This window comes from Oncorhynchus keta, unplaced genomic scaffold (genome assembly GCF_023373465.1).
Source record: "Oncorhynchus keta strain PuntledgeMale-10-30-2019 unplaced genomic scaffold, Oket_V2 Un_contig_5548_pilon_pilon, whole genome shotgun sequence".
NCBI classification, from domain to species: domain Eukaryota; kingdom Metazoa; phylum Chordata; class Actinopteri; order Salmoniformes; family Salmonidae; genus Oncorhynchus; species Oncorhynchus keta.
In genome coordinates this window covers 84878-100303 of record NW_026288360.1, presented here as the reverse complement: position 1 = coordinate 100303, position 15426 = coordinate 84878, and the positions used below count along the sequence as shown (strand labels likewise).

The window sequence follows — 15426 nt, the reverse complement described above, 5'->3', positions numbered from 1 at the left end:
TCTGACCAGGCGTTGTGTTAGTTTAGGGTTAGTAATGTAAAGTCTGACCAGGCATTGTGTTAGTTTAGGGTTAGTAATGTCAAGTCTGACCAGGTATTGTGTTAGTTTAGGGTTAGTAGTAGTCAGGTCTGACCAGGTATTGTGATAGTTTAGGGTTAGTAATGTAAAGTCTGACCAGGCGTTGTGTTAGTTTAGGGTTAGTAGTTAAGTCTGACCAGGCGTTGTGTTAGTTTAGGGTTAGTAGTAGTCAAGTCTGACCAGGCATTGTGTTAGTTTAGGGTTAGTAATGTAAAGTCTGACCAGGCGTTGTGTTAGTTTAGGGTTAGTAGTAGTCAGGTCTGACCAGGCGTTGTGTTAGTTTAGGGTTAGTAATGTCAAGTCTGACCAGGTATTGTGTTAGTTTAGGGTTAGTAATGTAAAGTCTGACCAGGCATTGTGTTAGTTTAGGGTTAGTAATGTCAAGTCTGACCAGGCATTGTGTTAGTTTAGGGTTAGTAATGTAAAGTCTGACCAGGCATTGTGTTAGTTTAGGGTTAGTAATGTCAAGTCTGACCAGGCGTTGTGTTAGTTTAGGGTTAGTAATGTAAAGTCTGACCAGGCGTTGTGTTAGTTTAGGGTTAGTAGTAGTCAAGTCTGACCAGGCATTGTGTTAGTTTAGGGTTAGTAATGTCAAGTCTGACCAGGCATTGTGTTAGTTTAGGGTTAGTAGTAGTCAAGTCTGACCAGGCGTTGTGTTAGTTTAGGGTTAGTAATGTAAAGTCTGACCAGGCATTGTGTTAGTTTAGGGTTAGTAATGTCAAGTCTGACCAGGTATTGTGTTAGTTTAGGGTTAGTAAGTCAGGTCTGACCAGGCGTTGTGTTAGTTTAGGGTTAGTAATGTAAAGTCTGACCAGGCGTTGTGTTAGTTTAGGGTTAGTAGTAGTCAGGTCTGACCAGGCGTTGTGTTAGTTTAGGGTTAGTAGTAGTCAAGTCTGACCAGGCGTTGTGTTAGTTTAGGGTTAGTAATGTAAAGTCTGACCAGGCGTTGTGTTAGTTTAGGGTTAGTAGTAGTCAAGTCTGACCAGGCGTTGTGTTAGTTTAGGGTTAGTAATGTCAAGTCTGACCAGGCGTTGTGTTAGTTTAGGGTTAGTAATGTCAAGTCTGACCAGGCATTGTGTTAGTTTAGGGTTAGTAATGTCAAGTCTGACCAGGCGTTGTGTTAGTTTAGGGTTAGTAGTAGTCAAGTCTGACCAGGCGTTGTGTTAGTTTAGGGTTAGTAATGTCAAGTCTGACCAGGCATTGTGTTAGTTTAGGGTTAGTAGTAGTCAGGTCTGACCAGGTATTGTGTTAGTTTAGGGTTAGTGTAAAGTCTGACCAGGCGTTGTGTTAGTTTAGGGTTAGTAATGTAAAGTCTGACCAGGCGTTGTGTTAGTTTAGGGTTAGTAATGTAAAGTCTGACCAGGTTTGTGTTAGTTTAGGGTTAGTAATGTCAAGTCTGACCAGGCATTGTGTTAGTTTAGGGTTAGTAATGTAAAGTCTGACCAGGCGTTGTGTTAGTTTAGGGTTAGTAATGTAAAGTCTGACCAGGCATTGTGTTAGTTTAGGGTTAGTAGTAGTCAGGTCTGACCAGGCATTGTGTTAGTTTAGGGTTAGTAATGTAAAGTCTGACCAGGCATTGTGTTAGTTTAGGGTTAGTAGTAGTCAGGTCTGACCAGGCATTGTGTTAGTTTAGGGTTAGTAGTAGTCAAGTCTGACCAGGCATTGTGTTAGTTTAGGGTTAGTAGTAGTCAGGTCTGACCAGGCGTTGTGTTAGTTTAGGGTTAGTAATGTAAAGTCTGACCAGGCATTGTGTTAGTTTAGGGTTAGTAGTAGTCAGGTCTGACCAGGCGTTGTGTTAGTTTAGGGTTAGTAATGTCAAGTCTGACCAGGCATTGTGTTAGTTTAGGGTTAGTAATGTCAAGTCTGACCAGGCATTGTGTTAGTTTAGGGTTAGTAGTAGTCAAGTCTGACCAGGCGTTGTGTTAGGGGTTAGTAATGTGTCTGACCAGGCATTGTGTTAGTTTAGGGTTAGTAATGTCAAGTCTGACCAGGTATTGTGTTAGTTTAGGGTTGTGGTTTGTGAGTTTAGGGTTAGTAATGTAAAGTCTGACCAGGCGTTGTGTTAGTTTAGGGTTAGTAGTAGTCAAGTCTGACCAGGCGTTGTATTAGTTTAGGGTTAGTAGTAGTCAGGTCTGACCAGGCATTGTGTTAGTTTAGGGTTAGTAATGTAAAGTCTGACCAGGCGTTGTGTTAGTTTAGGGTTAGTAGTAGTCAAGTCTGACCAGGTATTGTGTTAGTTTAGGGTTAGTAATGTCAAGTCTGACCAGGTATTGTGTTAGTTTAGGGTTAGTAATGTCAAGTCTGACCAGGCATTGTGTTAGTTTAGGGTTAGTAATGTCAAGTCTGACCAGGCATTGTGTTAGTTTAGGGTTAGTAGTAGTCAAGTCTGACCAGGCGTTGTGTTAGTTTAGGGTTAGTAATGTCAAGTCTGACCAGGCATTGTGTTAGTTTAGGGTTAGTAGTAGTCAGGTCTGACCAGGTATTGTGTTAGTTTAGGGTTAGTAATGTAAAGTCTGACCAGGCGTTTGTTAGTTTAGGGTTAGTAATGTAAGTCTGACCAGGCGTTGTGTTAGTTTAGGGTTAGTAATGTAAAGTCTGACCAGGTATTGTGTTAGTTTAGGGTTAGTAGTAGTCAAGTCTGACCAGGTATTGTGTTAGTTTAGGGTTAGTAATGTAAAGTCTGACCAGGCGTTGTGTTAGTTTAGGGTTAGTAATGTAAAGTCTGACCAGGCATTGTGTTAGTTTAGGGTTAGTAATGTCAAGTCTGACCAGGCATTGTGTTAGTTTAGGGTTAGTAATGTAAAGTCTGACCAGGCGTTGTGTTAGTTTAGGGTTAGTAATGTAAAGTCTGACCAGGCATTGTGTTAGTTTAGGGTTAGTAATGTAAAGTCTGACCAGGCATTGTGTTAGTTTAGGGTTAGTAGTAGTCAGGTCTGACCAGGCGTTGTGTTAGTTTAGGGTTAGTAATGTAAAGTCTGACCAGGCATTGTGTTAGTTTAGGGTTAGTAATGTAAAGTCTGACCAGGCATTGTGTTAGTTTAGGGTTAGTAGTAGTCAGGTCTGACCAGGCGTTGTGTTAGTTTAGGGTTAGTAATGTAAAGTCTGACCAGGCGTTGTGTTAGTTTAGGGTTAGTAGTAGTCAAGTCTGACCAGGCGTTGTATTAGTTTAGGGTTAGTAGTAGTCAGGTCTGACCAGGCATTGTGTTAGTTTAGGGTTAGTAATGTAAAGTCTGACCAGGCGTTGTGTTAGTTTAGGGTTAGTAGTAGTCAAGTCTGACCAGGTATTGTGTTAGTTTAGGGTTAGTAATGTCAAGTCTGACCAGGTATTGTGTTAGTTTAGGGTTAGTAATGTCAAGTCTGACCAGGCATTGTGTTAGTTTAGGGTTAGTAGTAGTCAGGTCTGACCAGGCGTTGTGTTAGTTTAGGGTTAGTAATAGTCAAGTCTGACCAGGCGTTGTGTTAGTTTAGGGTTAGTAATGTCAAGTCTGACCAGGTATTGTGTTAGTTTAGGGTTAGTAGTAGTCAGGTCTGACCAGGCATTGTGTTAGTTTAGGGTTAGTAATGTAAAGTCTGACCAGGCGTTGTGTTAGTTTAGGGTTAGTAATGTAAAGTCTGACCAGGCGTTGTGTTAGTTTAGGGTTAGTAATGTAAAGTCTGACCAGGCATTGTGTTAGTTTAGGGTTAGTAATGTCAAGTCTGACCAGGCATTGTGTTAGTTTAGGGTTAGTAATGTAAAGTCTGACCAGGCGTTGTGTTAGTTTAGGGTTAGTAATGTCAAGTCTGACCAGGCATTGTGTTAGTTTAGGGTTAGTAGTAGTCAGGTCTGACCGGGCGTTGTGTTAGTTTAGGGTTAGTAATGTAAAGTCTGACCAGGCGTTGTGTTAGTTTAGGGTTAGTAATGTAAAGTCTGACCAGGCATTGTGTTAGTTTAGGGTTAGTAGTAGTCAGGTCTGACCAGGCATTGTGTTAGTTTAGGGTTAGTAGTAGTCAGGTCTGACCAGGCGTTGTGTTAGTTTAGGGTTAGTAATGTCAAGTCTGACCAGGCATTGTGTTAGTTTAGGGTTAGTAGTAGTCAGGTCTGACCGGGCGTTGTGTTAGTTTAGGGTTAGTAATGTAAAGTCTGACCAGGTATTGTGTTAGTTTAGGGTTAGTAATGTAAAGTCTGACCAGGTATTGTGTTAGTTTAGGGTTAGTAGTAGTCAAGTCTGACCAGGCGTTGTGTTAGTTTAGGGTTAGTAATGTAAAGTCTGACCAGGCATTGTGTTAGTTTAGGGTTAGTAATGTCAAGTCTGACCAGGCATTGTGTTAGTTTAGGGTTAGTAGTAGTCAGGTCTGACCAGGTATTGTGTTAGTTTAGGGTTAGTAATGTAAAGTCTGACCAGGCGTTGTGTTAGTTTAGGGTTAGTAAGTCAAGTCTGACCAGGCGTTGTGTTAGTTTAGGGTTAGTAGTAGTCAGGTCTGACCAGGCGTTGTGTTAGTTTAGGGTTAGTAATGTAAAGTCTGACCAGGCGTTGTGTTAGTTTAGGGTTAGTAGTAGTCAAGTCTGACCAGGCGTTGTGTTAGTTTAGGGTTAGTAATGTCAAGTCTGACCAGGCATTGTGTTAGTTTAGGGTTAATAATGTCAAGTCTGACCAGGCATTGTGTTAGTTTAGGGTTAGTAATGTTAGGTCTGACCAGGCGTTGTGTTAGTTTAGGGTTAGTAGTAGTCAGGTCTGACCAGGCGTTGTGTTAGTTTAGGGTTAGTAATGTCAAGTCTGAACAGGCATTGTGTTAGTTTAGGGTTAGTAGTAGTCAGATCTGAACAGGCGTTGTGTTAGTTTAGGGTTAGTAGTAGTCAGGTCTGACCAGGTATTGTCATAGTTTAGGGTTAGTAATGTAAAGTCTGACCAGGCGTTGTGTTAGTTTAGGGTTAGTAGTAGTCAAGTCTGACCAGGCGTTGTGTTAGTTTAGGGTTAGTAGTAGTCAGGTCTGACCAGGCATTGTGTTAGTTTAGGGTTAGTAATGTAAAGTCTGACCAGGCGTTGTGTTAGTTTAGGGTTAGTAGTAGTCAAGTCTGACCAGGTATTGTGTTAGTTTATGGTTAGTAATGTCAAGTCTGACCAGGTATTGTGTTAGTTTAGGGTTAGTAATGTCAAGTCTGACCAGGCATTGTGTTAGTTTAGGGTTAGTAATGTCAAGTCTGACCAGGCATTGTGTTAGTTTAGGGTTAGTAGTAGTCAAGTCTGACCAGGCATTGTGTTAGTTTAGGGTTAGTAATGTCAAGTCTGACCAGGCGTTGTGTTAGTTTAGGGTTAGTAATGTAAAGTCTGACCAGGCATTGTGTTAGTTTAGGGTTAGTAATGTCAAGTCTGACCAGGCATTGTGTTAGTTTAGGGTTAGTAGTAGTCAAGTCTGACCAGGCGTTGTGTTAGTTTAGGGTTAGTAATGTCAAGTCTGACCAGGCATTGTGTTAGTTTAGGGTTAGTAATGTCAAGTCTGACCAGGCATTGTGTTAGTTTAGGGTTAGTAATGTAAAGTCTGACCAGGTATTGTGTTAGTTTAGGGTTAGTAATGTCAAGTCTGACCAGGCTGTTAGTTTAGGGTTAGTAATGTAAAGTCTGACCAGGCGTTGTGTTAGTTTAGGGTTAGTAATGTCAAGTCTGACCAGGCGTTGTGTTAGTTTAGGGTTAGTAATAGTCAAGTCTGACCAGGCGTTGTGTTAGTTTAGGGTTAGTAATGTAAAGTCTGACCAGGCGTTGTGTTAGTTTAGGGTTAGTAGTAGTCAAGTCTGACCAGGCGTTGTGTTAGTTTAGGGTTAGTAATGTCAAGTCTGACCAGGCATTGTGTTAGTTTAGGGTTAGTAATGTAAAGTCTGACCAGGCGTTGTGTTAGTTTAGGGTTAGTAGGTCAAGTCTGACCAGGTATTGTGTTAGTTTAGGGTTAGTAATGTCAAGTCTGACCAGGCATTGTGTTAGTTTAGGGTTAGTAATTAAGGACCAGGCATTGTGTTAGTTTAGGGTTAGTAATGTCAAGTCTGACCAGGCGTTGTGTTAGTTTAGGGTTAGTAATGTCAAGTCTGACCAGGCGTTGTGTTAGTTTAGGGTTAGTAATGTCAAGTCTGACCAGGCGTTGTGTTAGTTTAGGGTTAGTAATGTCAAGTCTGACCAGGCGTTGTGTTAGTTTAGGGTTAGTAATGTCAAGTCTGACCAGGCGTTGTGTTAGTTTAGGGTTAGTAATGTCAAGTCTGACCAGGCGTTGTGTTAGTTTAGGGTTAGTAATGTCAAGTCTGACCAGGCATTGTGTTAGTTTAGGGTTAGTAGTAGTCAAGTCTGACCAGGCGTTGTGTTAGTTTAGGGTTAGTAATGTAAAGTCTGACCAGGCATTGTGTTAGTTTAGGGTTAGTAATGTCAAGTCTGACCAGGCATTGTGTTAGTTTAGGGTTAGTAATGTAAAGTCTGACCAGGCGTTGTGTTAGTTTAGGGTTAGTAATGTAAAGTCTGACCAGGCATTGTGTTAGTTTAGGGTTAGTAGTAGTCAGGTCTGACCAGGTATTGTGTTAGTTTAGGGTTAGTAATGTAAAGTCTGACCAGGCGTTGTGTTAGTTTAGGGTTAGTAATGTCAAGTCTGACCAGGCGTTGTGTTAGTTTAGGGTTAGTAATGTCAAGTCTGACCAGGCGTTTGTGTTAGTTTAGGGTTAGTAATGTCAAGTCTGACCAGGCATTGTGTTAGTTTAGGGTTAGTAATGTAAAGTCTGACCAGGCGTTGTGTTAGTTTAGGGTTAGTAATGTCAAGTCTGACCAGGCATTGTGTTAGTTTAGGGTTAGTAATGTCAAGTCTGACCAGGCATTGTGTTAGTTTAGGGTTAGTAATGTAAAGTCTGACCAGGCGTTGTGTTAGTTTAGGGTTAGTAATGTAAAGTCTGACCAGGCATTGTGTTAGTTTAGGGTTAGTAATGTCAAGTCTGACCAGGCATTGTGTTAGTTTAGGGTTAGTAGTAGTCAAGTCTGACCAGGCGTTGTGTTAGTTTAGGGTTAGTAATGTAAAGTCTGACCAGGCATTGTGTTAGTTTAGGGTTAGTAATGTCAAGTCTGACCAGGTATTGTGTTAGTTTAGGGTTAGTAGTAGTCAGGTCTGACCAGGTATTGTGATAGTTTAGGGTTAGTAATGTAAAGTCTGACCAGGCGTTGTGTTAGTTTAGGGTTAGTAGTAGTCAAGTCTGACCAGGCGTTGTGTTAGTTTAGGGTTAGTAGTAGTCAGGTCTGACCAGGCATTGTGTTAGTTTAGGGTTAGTAATGTAAAGTCTGACCAGGCGTTGTGTTAGTTTAGGGTTAGTAATGTCAAGTCTGACCAGGTATTGTGTTAGTTTAGGGTTAGTAATGTAAAGTCTGACCAGGCGTTGTGTTAGTTTAGGGTTAGTAGTAGTCAAGTCTGACCAGGTATTGTGTTAGTTTAGGGTTAGTAATGTCAAGTCTGACCAGGCATTGTGTTAGTTTAGGGTTAGTAGTAGTCAAGTCTGACCAGGCGTTGTGTTAGTTTAGGGTTAGTAATGTCAAGTCTGACCAGGCATTGTGTTAGTTTAGGGTTAGTAGTAGTCAGGTCTGACCAGGTATTGTGTTAGTTTAGGGTTAGTAATGTCAAGTCTGACCAGGCGTTGTGTTAGTTTAGGGTTAGTAATGTAAAGTCTGACCAGGCGTTGTGTTAGTTTAGGGTTAGTAATGTAAAGTCTGACCAGGTATTGTGTTAGTTTAGGGTTAGTAATGTAAAGTCTGACCAGGCATTGTGTTAGTTTAGGGTTAGTAATGTAAAGTCTGACCAGGCGTTGTGTTAGTTTAGGGTTAGTAATGTCAAGTCTGACCAGGCATTGTGTTAGTTTAGGGTTAGTAGTAGTCAGGTCTGACCGGGCGTTGTGTTAGTTTAGGGTTAGTAATGTCAAGTCTGACCAGGCGTGTGTTAGTTTAGGGTTAGTAATGTAAAGTCTGACCAGGCATTGTGTTAGTTTAGGGTTAGTAGTAGTCAGGTCTGACCAGGCATTGTGTTAGTTTAGGGTTGTAGTAGTCAAGTCTGACCAGGCATTGTGTTAGTTTAGGGTTAGTAGTAGTCAAGTCTGACCAGGCATTGTGTTAGTTTAGGGTTAGTAGTAGTCAAGTCTGACCAGGCATTGTGTTAGTTTAGGGTTAGTAATGTCAAAGTCTGACCAGGTATTGTGTTAGTTTAGGGTTAGTAATGTCAAGTCTGACCAGGCATTGTGTTAGTTTAGGGTTAGTAATGTCAAGTCTGACCAGGCCAGGCATTGTGTTAGTTTAGGGTTAGTAATGTCAAGTCTGACCAGGCGTTGTGTTAGTTTAGGGTTAGTAGTAGTCAGGTCTGACCAGGTATTGTGTTAGTTTAGGGTTAGTAATGTAAAGTCTGACCAGGCGTTGTATTAGTTTAGGGTTAGTAGTAGTCAGGTCTGACCAGGCGTTGTGTTAGTTTAGGGTTAGTAGTAGTCAGGTCTGACCAGGCATTGTGTTAGTTTAGGGTTAGTAATGTAAAGTCTGACCAGGCGTTGTGTTAGTTTAGGGTTAGTAGTAGTCAAGTCTGACCAGGTATTGTGTTAGTTTAGGGTTAGTAATGTCAAGTCTGACCAGGCATTGTGTTAGTTTAGGGTTAGTAATGTCAAGTCTGACCAGGCATTGTGTTAGTTTAGGGTTAGTAATGTCAAGTCTGACCAGGCATTGTGTTAGTTTAGGGTTAGTTTAGGACCAGGCATTGTGTTAGTTTAGGGTTAGTAATGTCAAGTCTGACCAGGCGTTGTGTTAGTTTAGGGTTAGTAATGTAAAGTCTGACCAGGCATTGTGTTAGTTTAGGGTTAGTAATGTAAAGTCTGACCAGGTATTGTGTTAGTTTAGGGTTAGTAGTAGTCAAGTCTGAACAGGCGTTGTGTTAGTTTAGGGTTAGTAATGTCAAGTCTGACCAGGTATTGTGTTAGTTTAGGGTTAGTAGTAGTCAGGTCTGACCAGGCGTTGTGTTAGTTTAGGGTTAGTAATGTAAAGTCTGACCAGGTATTGTGTTAGTTTAGGGTTAGTAATGTCAAGTCTGACCAGGCATTGTGTTAGTTTAGGGTTAGTAATGTAAAGTCTGACCAGGCGTTGTGTTAGTTTAGGGTTAGTAATGTAAAGTCTGACCAGGCCAGGGTTAGTAGTAGTCAAGTCTGACCAGGCATTGTGTTAGTTTAGGGTTAGTAATGTCAAGTCTGACCAGGCATTGTGTTAGTTTAGGGTTAGTAATGTAAAGTCTGACCAGGCGTTGTGTTAGTTTAGGGTTAGTAATGTCAAGTCTGACCAGGTATTGTGTTAGTTTAGGGTTAGTAATGTAAAGTCTGACCAGGCGTTGTGTTAGTTTAGGGTTAGTAATGTAAAGTCTGACCAGGCGTTGTGTTAGTTTAGGGTTAGTAGTAGTCAGGTCTGACCAGGCGTTGTGTTAGTTTAGGGTTAGTAGTAGTCAGGTCTGACCAGGCGTTGTGTTAGTTTAGGGTTAGTAGTAGTCAAGTCTGACCAGGCGTTGTGTTAGTTTAGGGTTAGTAATGTAAAGTCTGACCAGGCGTTGTGTTAGTTTAGGGTTAGTAGTAGTCAGGTCTGACCAGGCGTTGTGTTAGTTTAGGGTTAGTAGTAGTCAAGTCTGACCAGGCATTGTGTTAGTTTAGGGTTAGTAATGTAAAGTCTGACCAGGCATTGTGTTAGTTTAGGGTTAGTAGTAGTCAGGTCTGACCAGGCATTGTGTTAGTTTAGGGTTAGTAATGTAAAGTCTGACCAGGCGTTGTGTTAGTTTAGGGTTAGTAGTAGTCAAGTCTGACCAGGCGTTGTGTTAGTTTAGGGTTAGTAGTAGTCAGGTCTGACCAGGCATTGTGTTAGTTTAGGGTTAGTAATGTAAAGTCTGACCAGGCGTTGTGTTAGTTTAGGGTTAGTAGTAGTCAAGTCTGACCAGGTATTGTGTTAGTTTAGGGTTAGTAATGTCAAGTCTGACCAGGTATTGTGTTAGTTTAGGGTTAGTAATGTCAAGTCTGACCAGGCATTGTGTTAGTTTAGGGTTAGTAATGTCAAGTCTGACCAGGCATTGTGTTAGTTTAGGGTTAGTAATGTCAAGTCTGACCAGGCGTTGTGTTAGTTTAGGGTTAGTAATGTAAAGTCTGACCAGGCATTGTGTTAGTTTAGGGTTAGTAATGTCAAGTCTGACCAGGCATTGTGTTAGTTTAGGGTTAGTAGTAGTCAAGTCTGACCAGGCGTTGTGTTAGTTTAGGGTTAGTAATGTCAAGTCTGACCAGGCGTTGTGTTAGTTTAGGGTTAGTAGTAGTCAAGTCTGACCAGGCGTTGTGTTAGTTTAGGGTTAGTAATAGTCAAGTCTGACCAGGCATTGTGTTAGTTTAGGGTTAGTAGTAGTCAAGTCTGACCAGGCATTGTGTTAGTTTAGGGTTAGTAATGTCAAGTCTGACCAGGCATTGTGTTAGTTTAGGGTTAGTAGTAGTCAAGTCTGACCAGGCGTTGTGTTAGTTTAGGGTTAGTAATGTCAAGTCTGACCAGGCATTGTGTTAGTTTAGGGTTAGTAGTAGTCAGGTCTGACCAGGCGTTGTGTTAGTTTAGGGTTAGTAATGTAAAGTCTGACCAGGCGTTGTGTTAGTTTAGGGTTAGTAATGTAAAGTCTGACCAGGCGTTGTGTTAGTTTAGGGTTAGTAATGTCAAGTCTGACCAGGCGTTGTGTTAGTTTAGGGTTAGTAATGTCAAGTCTGACCAGGTATTGTGTTAGTTTAGGGTTAGTAATGTCAAGTCTGACCAGGCGTTGTGTTAGTTTAGGGTTAGTAATGTAAAGTCTGACCAGGCATTGTGTTAGTTTAGGGTTAGTAATGTAAAGTCTGACCAGGCGTTGTGTTAGTTTAGGGTTAGTAATGTCAAGTCTGACCAGGCATTGTGTTAGTTTAGGGTTAGTAATGTCAAGTCTGACCAGGCATTGTGTTAGTTTAGGGTTAGTAGTAGTCAAGTCTGACCAGGCGTTGTGTTAGTTTAGGGTTAGTAATGTCAAGTCTGACCAGGCATTGTGTTAGTTTAGGGTTAGTAGTAGTCAGGTCTGACCAGGCATTGTGTTAGTTTAGGGTTAGTAGTAGTCAAGTCTGACCAGGCGTTGTGTTAGTTTAGGGTTAGTAATGTAAAGTCTGACCAGGCGTTGTGTTAGTTTAGGGTTAGTAGTAGTCAAGTCTGACCAGGCGTTGTGTTAGTTTAGGGTTAGTAATGTAAAGTCTGACCAGGCGTTGTGTTAGTTTAGGGTTAGTAATGTAAAGTCTGACCAGGCATTGTGTTAGTTTAGGGTTAGTTAGTAAGTCTGACCAGGCGTTGTGTTAGTTTAGGGTTAGTAATGTCTGACCAGGCATTGTGTTAGTTTAGGGTTAGTAATGTCAAGTCTGACCAGGTATTGTGTTAGTTTAGGGTTAGTAGTAGTCAAGTCTGACCAGGTATTGTGTTAGTTTAGGGTTAGTAATGTAAAGTCTGACCAGGCGTTGTGTTAGTTTAGGGTTAGTAGTAGTCAAGTCTGACCAGGCGTTGTGTTAGTTTAGGGTTAGTAGTAGTCAGGTCTGACCAGGCATTGTGTTAGTTTAGGGTTAGTAATGTCAAGTCTGACCAGGCGTTGTGTTAGTTTAGGGTTAGTTAGTTTGACCAGGTATTGGGTTTAGGGTTAGTAATGTCAAGTCTGACCAGGTATTGTGTTAGTTTAGGGTTAGTAATGTCAAGTCTGACCAGGCATTGTGTTAGTTTAGGGTTAGTAATGTCAAGTCTGACCAGGCATTGTGTTAGTTTAGGGTTAGTAGTAGTGTCAAGTCTGACCAGGCATTGTGTTAGTTTAGGGTTAGTAATGTCAAGTCTGACCAGGCGTTGTGTTAGTTTAGGGTTAGTAATGTAAAGTCTGACCAGGCATTGTGTTAGTTTAGGGTTAGTAATGTCAAGTCTGACCAGGCATTGTGTTAGTTTAGGGTTAGTAGTAGTCAAGTCTGACCAGGCGTTGTGTTAGTTTAGGGTTAGTAATGTCAAGTCTGACCAGGCATTGTGTTAGTTTAGGGTTAGTAGTAGTCAAGTCTGACCAGGCGTTGTTAGTTTAGGGTTAGTAATGTCAAGTCTGACCAGGCATTGTGTTAGTTTAGGGTTAGTAATGTAAAGTCTGACCAGGCGTTGTGTTAGTTTAGGGTTAGTAATGTCAAGTCTGACCAGGTATTGTGTTAGTTTAGGGTTAGTAATGTAAAGTCTGACCAGGCGTTGTGTTAGTTTAGGGTTAGTAGTAGTCAAGTCTGACCAGGCATTGTGTTAGTTTAGGGTTAGTAATGTAAAGTCTGACCAGGTATTGTGTTAGTTTAGGGTTAGTAATGTAAAGTCTGACAAGGCGTTGTGTTAGTTTAGGGTTAGTAATGTAAAGTCTGACCAGGCATTGTGTTAGTTTAGGGTTAGTAATGTAAAGTCTGACCAGGCGTTGTGTTAGTTTAGGGTTAGTAATGTAAAGTCTGACCAGGTATTGTGTTAGTTTAGGGTTAGTAGTAGTCAAGTCTGACCAGGCATTGTGTTAGTTTAGGGTTAGTAGTAGTCAGGTCTGACCAGGCATTGTGTTAGTTTAGGGTTAGTAGTAGTCAAGTCTGACCAGGCGTTGTGTTAGTTTAGGGTTAGTAATGTAAAGTCTGACCAGGCATTGTGTTAGTTTAGGGTTAGTAGTAGTCAGGTCTGACCAGGCGTTGTGTTAGTTTAGGGTTAGTAGTAGTCAGGTCTGACCAGGCATTGTGTTAGTTTAGGGTTAGTAATGTCAAGTCTGACCAGGTATTGTGTTAGTTTAGGGTTAGTAGTGTCAGGTCTGACCAGGTATTGTGTTAGTTTAGGGTTAGTAATGTAAAGTCTGACCAGGCGTTGTGTTAGTTTAGGGTTAGTAGTAGTCAAGTCTGACCAGGCGTTGTGTTAGTTTAGGGTTAGTAGTAGTCAGGTCTGACCAGGCATTGTGTTAGTTTAGGGTTAGTAATGTAAAGTCTGACCAGGCGTTGTGTTAGTTTAGGGTTAGTAGTAGTCAAGTCTGACCAGGTATTGTGTTAGTTTAGGGTTAGTAATGTCAAGTCTGACCAGGTATTGTGTTAGTTTAGGGTTAGTAATGTCAAGTCTGACCAGGCATTGTGTTAGTTTAGGGTTAGTAATGTCAAGTCTGACCAGGCATTGTGTTAGTTTAGGGTTAGTAATGTCAAGTCTGACCAGGCGTTGTGTTAGTTTAGGGTTAGTAATGTAAAGTCTGACCAGGCATTGTGTTAGTTTAGGGTTAGTAATGTCAAGTCTGACCAGGCATTGTGTTAGTTTAGGGTTAGTAGTAGTCAAGTCTGACCAGGCGTTGTGTTAGTTTAGGGTTAGTAATGTCAAGTCTGACCAGGCGTTGTGTTAGTTTAGGGTTAGTAGTAGTCAAGTCTGACCAGGCATTGTGTTAGTTTAGGGTTAGTAATGTAAAGTCTGACCAGGCATTGTGTTAGTTTAGGGTTAGTAGTAGTCAGGTCTGACCAGGCGTTGTGTTAGTTTAGGGTTAGTAATGTAAAGTCTGACCAGGCATTGTGTTAGTTTAGGGTTAGTAGTAGTCAGGTCTGACCAGGCGTTGTGTTAGTTTAGGGTTAATAATAATAATAATAATAAAGTCTGACCAGGCGTTGTGTTAGTTTAGGGTTAGTAGTAGTCAGGTCTGACCAGGTATTGTGTTAGTTTAGGGTTAGTAATGTAAAGTCTGACCAGGCGTTGTGTTAGTTTAGGGTTAGTAATGTCAAGTCTGACCAGGCATTGTGTTAGTTTAGGGTTAGTAATGTAAAGTCTGACCAGGCATTGTGTTAGTTTAGGGTTAGTAATGTAAAGTCTGACCAGGTATTGTGTTAGTTTAGGGTTAGTAATGTAAAGTCTGACAAGGCGTTGTGTTAGTTTAGGGTTAGTAATGTAAAGTCTGACCAGGCATTGTGTTAGTTTAGGGTTAGTAATGTAAAGTCTGACCAGGCGTTGTGTTAGTTTAGGGTTAGTAATGTAAAGTCTGACCAGGCATTGTGTTAGTTTAGGGTTAGTAATGTCAAGTCTGACCAGGCATTGTGTTAGTTTAGGGTTAGTAGTAGTCAAGTCTGACCAGGCGTTGTGTTAGTTTAGGGTTAGTAATGTAAAGTCTGACCAGGCATTGTGTTAGTTTAGGGTTAGTAATGTCAAGTCTGACCAGGTATTGTGTTAGTTTAGGGTTAGTAGTAGTCAGGTCTGACCAGGTATTGTGATAGTTTAGGGTTAGTAATGTAAAGTCTGACCAGGCATTGTGTTAGTTTAGGGTTAGTAATGTAAAGTCTGACCAGGCGTTGTGTTAGTTTAGGGTTAGTAATGTCAAGTCTGACCAGGTATTGTGTTAGTTTAGGGTTAGTAATGTAAAGTCTGACCAGGCGTTGTGTTAGTTTAGGGTTAGTAGTAGTCAAGTCTGACCAGGTATTGTGTTAGTTTAGGGTTAGTAATGTCAAGTCTGACCAGGTATTGTGTTAGTTTAGGGTTAGTAATGTCAAGTCTGACCAGGCATTGTGTTAGTTTAGGGTTAGTAATGTCAAGTCTGACCAGGCATTGTGTTAGTTTAGGGTTAGTAGTAGTCAAGTCTGACCAGGCATTGTGTTAGTTTAGGGTTAGTAATGTCAAGTCTGACCAGGCATTGTGTTAGTTTAGGGTTAGTAGTAGTCAAGTCTGACCAGGTATTGTGTTAGTTTAGGGTTAGTAATGTCAAGTCTGACCAGGCGTTGTGTTAGTTTAGGGTTAGTAATGTAAAGTCTGACCAGGCGTTGTGTTAGTTTAGGGTTAGTAATGTAAAGTCTGACCAGGTATTGTGTTAGTTTAGGGTTAGTAATGTCAAGTCTGACCAGGCATTGTGTTAGTTTAGGGTTAGTAATGTAAAGTCTGACCAGGCGTTGTGTTAGTTTAGGGTTAGTAATGTAAAGTCTGACCAGGCATTGTGTTAGTTTAGGGTTAGTAGTAGTCAGGTCTGACCAGGTATTGTGTTAGTTTAGGGTTAGTAATGTCAAGTCTGACCAGGCATTGTGTTAGTTTAGGGTTAGTAATGTCAAGTCTGACCAGGCATTGTGTTAGTTTAGGGTTAGTAGTAGTCAAGTCTAACCAGGCATTGTGTTAGTTTAGGGTTAGTAATGTCAAGTCTGACCAGGCATTGTGTTAGTTTAGGGTTAGTAATGTCAAGTCTGACCAGGCATTGTGTTAGTTTAGGGTTAGTAGTAGTCAGGTCTGACCAGGCGTTGTGTTAGTTTAGGGTTAGTAATGTCAAGTCTGACCAGGCGTTGTGTTAGTTTAGGGTTAGTAGTAGTCAAGTCTGACC

The 15426-nt window shown here is 41.1% G+C and overlaps 1 protein-coding gene and 1 long non-coding RNA gene across 14 annotated transcripts in view; one reads left to right on the top strand and one right to left on the bottom strand.

The window, feature by feature from the left end:
• LOC127925421 (solute carrier family 15 member 1-like) overlaps positions 1-15426 on the bottom strand; it is a 72913-nt gene that overhangs the window by 8917 nt on the left and 48570 nt on the right. The window lies entirely within an intron of this gene.
• The window catches only part of LOC127925422 (uncharacterized), a 29704-nt gene that overhangs the window by 8580 nt on the left and 5698 nt on the right, over positions 1-15426 (top strand). For 3 of the 13 annotated variants that reach the window (XR_008120902.1, XR_008120900.1, XR_008120901.1), the window contains exons 2-3: positions 7154-7196; positions 10614-10730. This is a non-coding gene — a long non-coding RNA (uncharacterized LOC127925422). Of the gene's footprint in view, positions 1-3571; positions 3731-6595; positions 6691-7153; positions 7197-7324; positions 7474-9297; positions 9499-10613; positions 10731-11152; positions 11202-12203; positions 12353-12913; positions 13406-13771; positions 13935-15426 lie in introns of those variants that run through there. The other 10 variants (XR_008120899.1, XR_008120904.1, XR_008120927.1 and 7 more) reach the window with 10 other exon arrangements.